Source organism: Elephas maximus, chromosome 7 (assembly GCF_024166365.1).
Source record: "Elephas maximus indicus isolate mEleMax1 chromosome 7, mEleMax1 primary haplotype, whole genome shotgun sequence".
Taxonomy (NCBI): Eukaryota; Metazoa; Chordata; class Mammalia; order Proboscidea; family Elephantidae; genus Elephas; species Elephas maximus.
Window position 1 is genome coordinate 134,236,648 of NC_064825.1, and position 7,599 is coordinate 134,244,246.

A 7,599-nucleotide genomic window follows, 5' to 3' on the forward strand; every position below is an offset into this window, starting at 1 on the left:
GGACACACTCCGCTTCCGGTGCTGCTTTCTTGGTGGTGTGAGATCCCCCTGTCTCTGTGCTCACTTCTCTATTTTATATCTCAAAGAGATTGGCTCAAAACAAAATCCAGGCTTGTAGACTAAGTCTTGCCTCAATAACATAACTGCAGCCAATCCCACCTCATTAGCATCATAGAGGTAGGGTTTACAACATATAGGAAAATCACATCAGATGACAAGATGACAAAATGGTGGAAAATCACACAATACTGGGAATCGTGGCCTAGCCAAATTGAAACACATATTTTGGGGACACAGTTCAATCCATGGCAAGGGTCTTCCTCTTTTTTGCTGACCCTCTACTTTGCTAAGCATGATATCCTTCTCTAGGGACTGGTCCCTCCTGATAACATGACCAAAATACACGAGATGAAGTTTTGCCATTCTCGCTTCTAAGGCGCATTCTGTCTGTACTTCTTCCAAGACAGATTTGTTCGTTCTTCTGGTAGTTCATGGTATATTCAATATTCTTCTCAAAGCACGGTCACCTAAATAGCAGAATCAGATTCACGTGTTAGAAATGCAATCCTCAGCCCCCACCCCACATCTACTGAATAAGAAGCACGGGGGGCGGGGTCCACCTATCTTGGTCTAAGAAGCCCTCCAGGTGATTCTGATGCCCACTGCTTTAAGGTAGGACAACCAAAACCACCATCTCTGATGGCAGAAATCGGGTGTGATTGTAGACTCCCCAGTTAAGGAAAGCATTTTCTTTTATTCTCTCTCCCACCCTTTGGGGGAGTTATAATTACCTTGAAGCCTTATTTTCCTAACTAAATGCACCTCAGCAAGATGAGCAACTAGCTAAGAGTCAATCAGTACAATGACTCGAGTCCCCCAAGGAGCGATGATGGAGTAGAAGGTGTGTATTGGCGGGGGGGGACAGTTTTGTGTCTGCGAAGAATGAAGTTGACTCTTCTTCCCTGTTGTTGTTGTTGTTGTTAGTTATTGTTGGTTGCTGTAGTTGTTGCTGTTGTTGTTCGTGGTTGGTTGGTTTTGGTTGTTGGTTATTGTTGATGTTGTTGTTAGCTGCTGTCAAGTCAGCTCTGACTCGTGGTGACCTTATGCAGAGCAGAACGAAACGTTGCCCAGTTCTGCGCCATCCTCACAGTCTTTGGTATGTTTCAGCCCCTTGCTGTAGCCACCATGTCAGTCCATCTCATTAAGGGTTTTCCTTGTTTCCTCTGACCCTGTACTTTACAACAATGATGTCCTTTTCTAGTGCTTGGTCTTCCCTGATGACGTGTCCCAAGTAAGTGAACTGAAGTCTCTCCATCCTCACTTCTAAGGAGCATTCTGGTTGTATTTCTTCTAAGACTGATTTGTTCTTTCTTCTGGCAGTCCATGCTATATTCAATATTCTTCACCAACATCACGACATCTTTCTGGAATCTCTCCAGAATAAATTAGGCTTTTACAGAAGGCACACAAGATAATGTTTGAAGGGCTCTGATGGTACGAAATCAGCCATAACAAAATGAAGCCCTTACGGTTGAGTGACAAAAGCTGGGTGAAATAGCCAACTCACATGGTTTCCCTGGGGCTTTTCTGGTTTAAAGACCCGTGTCCTGGGCAATCCCGCAGTCCCAGGCAAACCAGGACGGTTGACCACCCTCAGTCTGGGATGACACGGCCAGGCTTTCCTGAGCAAAGCCCACCATGCCCAGGTAATGCAGCGGCAATCCCATCAACGAGCCTGTGATGTTGCATGCAGGACTGGGGTACGTGGTCCTGTGAGGAGCCCACAGGTCAGTGGGTTGAGTAAGTCCCAGAACCACAGCTGTATGGATCCACATGGCACGAGTCCAGAGGTGGGATGAAGTTAGCAAGCCACAGAGCTGCATCAAGGGTGATTATTCCATTATATGAAGTTCAGAGGCAGGGGAAATGTGTCACCCACTGTGAGAAGTGGTCCCAGAGGGGGAGCCCGGGCACTGCAGGCTTCCTAGCAACAGAAAAGCTGAGCCAGCTGGGTCCTCACATCACCTGGTACCAAGTGCCCTGGGGGCTAGGCACTCTGATCCACCCCACTGTGTTCCTTGATCCCACATCTCCACTGAAGCTGCTGTTGGCTGGCTGCCATGCCTACAATTCCATCTGAAGCTGGGTGGAGTTTTGCGAGTCGCGATGAGCATTTTGCAGTTCATTCTTCCATATTAGTAAAGGAGCCCTGGTGGTGCAATGGTTATGTGTTCACCTGCTAAACAAAAGGTTAGTGGTTCGAATCCACCCAGCGGCTCCATGGGAGAAAGACCTGGCTATCTGCTACCATAAAGATTACAGCCTAGGAAACTCTATGGGGCAGTTCGACTCTGTCACACGGGGTCACTGTGACTCAGAATTGTCTTGAGGGTGCCAACATCAACAACAACATGTTTCTTTGGGAGTCCCTGGGTGGTGCAAACAGTGAATGCCCTCAGCTGCTAACTGAAAGGTTGGAGCTTTGAGTCCACCCAGAGGTGCCTCGGAAGAAAGGCCCAGCAATCTACTTCCCAAAAATCAGCCATTGAAAACTCTATGGACCCCAGTTCTACTCTGATACACGTGGAGTCGCCTCTGATACACGTGGAGTCGCCTCTGATACACCTGGAGTCCCCGTGAGTCGGAGTCGACAGCAGCAGGTTTTACATTCCTTCTGTGGCTTATTTCATTCAAACTTTGCAGAGTCGTCCGTGTTCGTCCACACCCATGTGTGTAGCATCGGTTCATTTTTCAGCGCCGTGCAGTGATCGTTCGTGCCAAGGGGCGTGTTTGCCTAACAACACATGGCTGAAACAGTCCTGTAAGGAGAGTGCCACGGAGCATCTGCAGGGCTCGTGTTGTTAGGCGGGGCGGGGGCAGGGGGGCAGTGGAGTTGGGGCCAGAGCTAATTCTGGAGCAATCTGGGAGAGGCTCAGGCTGCCATGAGCTTCTGTTATGGGTTCAATTGTGACCCCCCCTCCAAAAGATGCACTGAAGCCCTAACCCCTGGTAGCTTGCATATGGTCTTATTTGGAAATAGGATCTTCGCAAATGAAATCAAGTCAAGAGGAAGGCATACAGGATTACGGCAAGCCTTAAACCCTTATAAGAAGAAAATCTGGACATAGGAAGATGGTCATGTGGACACGGAGGCCAAGACTGGGGTGATGCGGCTGCAAGCCAAGGAATGCTGAGCATCGCTGACAACCAGGGCGGATTATCCAGTGAGCTAGGTAAGCACGGGTTTACTAATCTGAACAATTTCACCACAGATCAGTAAGTAAGCACAAGTAAGCCTGTGCTTACCTGTGCTTACTGGGTTGTCTGCCCCTGTCAGGGACTATAAATTTGAAAAGAGGCTTTGATTCTGTAGGAAGGTGCTGTGGGGTCGGGAGAGAGCAGATGCCACTCGCACGTAGAAGGAGAGTATTTGATGTGGTGAAAAACTGTGAAATTGTTCACTCGGATGATCTGCTATGCTTACCTTGCATATTGGAACAATATCATTAATATCACACGCAAGTAAAATTTTGCTGAAGATCATTCAAAAGCAGTCGCAGTGGTACATCAACAGGGAACTGCCAGAAATTCAGGCAGGATTCAGAAGAAAATGTGGAATGAGGGATGTCATTGCTGATGTCAGATGGATCCTGGCTGAAAGCAGAGAATACCAGAAGGACGTTTACCTGCGTTTTATTGACCATGCAAAGGCATTCGACTGTGTGGATCATAACAAATTATGGATAACATCGCGAAGAATGGGAATTCCAGAACACTTAACTGTGCTCATGAGGAACCTGTACATAGACCAAGAGGCAGTCAGTTGAACAGAACAAGGGGATACTCATTGGTTTAAAATCAGGAAGTGTGTCAGGGTTGTATTCTTTCACCACACCTATTCAATCTGTATGCTGAGCAAATAATCCAAGAAGCCAGACTATGCAAAGAAGAATGGGGCATCAGGATTGGAGGAAGACTCGCTAACAACCTGCGTTACGCAGATGACACAACCTTGCTCAAAGTGAAGAGGACTTGAAGCACTTACTGATGAAGATCAAAGACCACAGCCTTCAGTATGGATTGCACCTCAAAATAAAGAAAACAAAAATCCTCACAACAGGACCAATGAGCAACATCACAATAGATTGGGAAAAGATTGATGTTGTCAAGGATTTCATTTTAGTTAGGCCCACAATTAACACTCTTGGAAGCAGCAGTCAAGAAATCAAAAGATGCATTGCATTGAGCAAATCTGCTGCAAAAGACCTTTTTAAAGTGTTAAAAGTAAAGATGTCACTTTGAGGACTAAGGCGTGCCTGACTCGAGCCATGGCATTTTCAATCTCACATGCATGTGAAAGCTGGACAATGAATAAGGAAGACCCAAGAAGAATTAATGCCTTGGAATTATGGCATTGGGGAAGAATACTGAATATACCCCAGACTGCCAGAAGAATGAACAAATCTGTCTTGGAAGAAGTACAGCCAGAAAGTTCCTTAGAATCGAGGATGGCGAGACTTCTCGTGCACTTTGGACATGTTATCAGAAGGGACCAGTCCCTGGAGAAGGACATTATGCTTGGTAAAGTAGAGAGAGGGTCAGAGAAAAAGAGGAAGACCCTCAAGGATCATGAGGATGGTGCAGGACCGTGCAGTTTCATTCTGTTGTACACGGGGTCGCTATGACTCGGAACTGACCACACAGCACCTGACAATAACAACGACACCCCAGCTTGTGAGCCCCGAGTGTACACACAGCACCACCCGGGAGTGGTGAACCCCTTCAGGACCCTAGATTTGGCGTTGTTTCTTTGTGCTGAGCGATCTAACTTCTTGTGTGCCCTGGGCGTCCTCTGGTGGATGTTCACTGGGACACAATTCTTAGGGATTCTGCTCTCAAATCCAAGTCCCAGGAAGGAAATGGCATAGTTCCTGAATTCTCCTAATATTCCTCCCATAACCGAGGTTGTATTTTCAGCCTATAAGCCTGCCCCTAAGATGATCCATGGCAGTTTTACTTTGTTTAAATAAAACAAAACAAAAATTTTTTCTTTTAAAGCTGAGGAGTAGAAGGGAGAGCCTGTTTTAATGCACATGGACTTAACACCCATCCAGAGAGGGCACGAAGCTACCAAGGTGCACGGTCTCTCTTGAGGGAGCCATGAGCTCATCTAGAGCAGGGTCGGCAAACTGTGGCCCACAGGCCAATATGGCCCACCGCCTCTTTTTGTAAATAAAGTTTGATTGGAACACAGCCATAGTCTCACCTTTATGCGTGGTCCCTGGCTGCATTCACGAAATAAAGACAGAGTCAAGTAGTTGCGAAAGAGACTGTCTGTCCTGCAAAGTCTAAAGTATTTACTTTCCGGCCCATTACAGAAAAAGTTTGTCAACCTCTGGTGACATGGGTCAAGCCGGACACGTTTTCCAATGAGCTATGACCAGCCTGCCAAAGAGCTTCCTATTTGGGTTTGGTTTTGCATTCATTCTTCATTCATTCCTTCAAACAGTCATTGCAAACCTACTATGTGCCAGGCATCATTTCTGGACAGCAGAGGTTCCTACATTTTCAAACGTGGAGAGCAAGCCCTAGTATTTGAGTTTGGACTTCCCATCCAAAAAGGCTTCTCAGCCTTTTTTGACTTCTGTCCCTGACTGCACCATCTAGACCAAAGGTTAGGCATTTCAGCACAGGTGGCACCTCTGTGCCAGACTGAAGTTGACCAGGAGCCCAGTCCCCACCTTCACCTTAAGCTCGTGATGGACTGAAGTTGACCAGGAGCCCAGTCCCCACCTTCACCTATATCTCCTGATGATACTGGAGGCCAAATTCATCTGCTAGGAAGCATACCAGTGGTGCAACCTCTGGGCTGGCCGGTGCCCGTAGGGGAGGAGAAGACTGGGGGATCCCTGAAATCTGGGTCTGGTTACTCTCCTGTCAGCAAATCAAGACTCTTCCGCTGAGGCCTTTGTTATAGACTGAATTGCGTTCCCCAACATTTATGTTGAAGTTCTAACCCCCAGAACCTCTAAACGTGACCTTGTTTGGAAATAAGGTCTTTGCAGGTGTTGTCAGTTAACATGAGGTCACACTGGAGCAGGGTGGTCCCAATTCAGTATGAATGGTGGTCTCTTTATAAAAGAAAAGACAGACAGGCAGGCAGGAAGACAGCCAAGTGTAGGCTGAGTTATGCTGCAGCTATGAGCCTAGGGACTCCTGGGGTCACCAGAAACTGGGAGACAAGGAAGGATCTTCCCCAGAGCCTTCAGAGAGAGCATGGCCCTGCCGACACCCTGAATTCAGATGTCTAGCCTCCAGAACTGAGAGAGAATACATTTCTGTTCTTATAAATCGCCCAGTTTATCATACCAGAAACCGGTAGAGCCTCGCATCATGATTAGGGGATGGCTTCCTCACTCTCCTAAGTGTTACCCTGGCTTGTAGCACTGCTGAGAAGCGCCTGTGCTGATGAATTTCTAATATCTGTGAAAAAATTCCAACGCATTCTCCTTTGCCAGCACCCGTAAGCAAGTCAAGGCAGAGCCTTCTTCTTAACAAGTAGAACCTTTTAAAAAAATATACCGATTAGTCATACAAACAGACATGTTGACAGAAACACAGGTCACTTTGGAAGTGCTCTGCCCAGTGCAGCCCCACTCCCGGACTTTGGAACCTGCAGACAAGCACAGAGTCTGGCGGGATCACAGGACTCCCCATCTAGGAGAAGGATTTTTAACACACAGAGGAAGAGGCCCGAAGAAGAGCCGAGAGAAAACAAAACCATTAATGTTCACACTCGAGAAAGCCCCCAAAGCAAACCTCTCCGTGAGTCTCCCAACACCTGGGGGTGACCTGCCTGCTTACTTTTGTGCTCTCAGAATGAAGATGCAGCATCTGTGGGTCTGGTTCTCAAGGGCTTTGTTCGTATTCTGAGCTTGTCGGTCATGCTCACTGGCGTTTTCAGTTCCTGTTAAACAACAATTGATTCCAAAAGGCTTTAATTATGCTGAGAAAACACCTAAGCCAAACCAGAGCTACAGAAACTACTGTCTGAAAACCACCCGCAGGCAGCCCTCTCGTCACTTTCCTTCAGGGAAGGGACAGTTCCACTCAACCGCGTTCTCCGGTTAACCAAGCCTTCCTAAAACACAGACAGCAGTGCTGAAAACACAAAGGTTTCTAAAGTGAATTACCAACCTTCCTGCCGCCTTAAGCAAGGATGCTGAGGGTAGTGTCACCTTATCTTGATGGCTTGGGGACATCATTATGAACAATTGTACTGTGCTGTGACACAGCCATGACCTCAGGGGATGTGAGCTGCCCAGGGACATCAGCCCTTGCTTTCAGTGGGACCAGCCTGTTATCCTTTGGGTTTTCTGTTGGTGTTTCGACTTCTTCCATACCCACCTGTACGGTCGCTGTGGAACGCTGACCCATAGGGATCTGGTCTACCTGGGGACATCAGGGGTCACCTGAGTTGTCTCCAAGTTTTGGCTATCACAAATAAAGCTTCTGTGAACATTTGTGCAGCTTTAAAAAAAAAGAACTTATTTGTTGTCGTTGTTCAAAATGTACACAGCAAAACATACACGAATTCAA

General features: G+C 47.2%; 1 protein-coding gene across 1 annotated transcript in view; it reads right to left on the bottom strand.

The window, feature by feature from the left end:
• The window catches only part of LOC126080696 (actin), a 54,013-nt gene extending 47,059 nt beyond the window's left edge, over positions 1-6,954 (bottom strand). Inside the window, exon 1 of the mRNA XM_049891875.1 lies at positions 6,865-6,954. The gene's annotated coding sequence lies outside the window, so the exon portion shown is untranslated. The remainder of the gene's footprint in view (positions 1-6,864) is intronic.
• Positions 6,955-7,599: the final 645 nt, after the last annotated feature.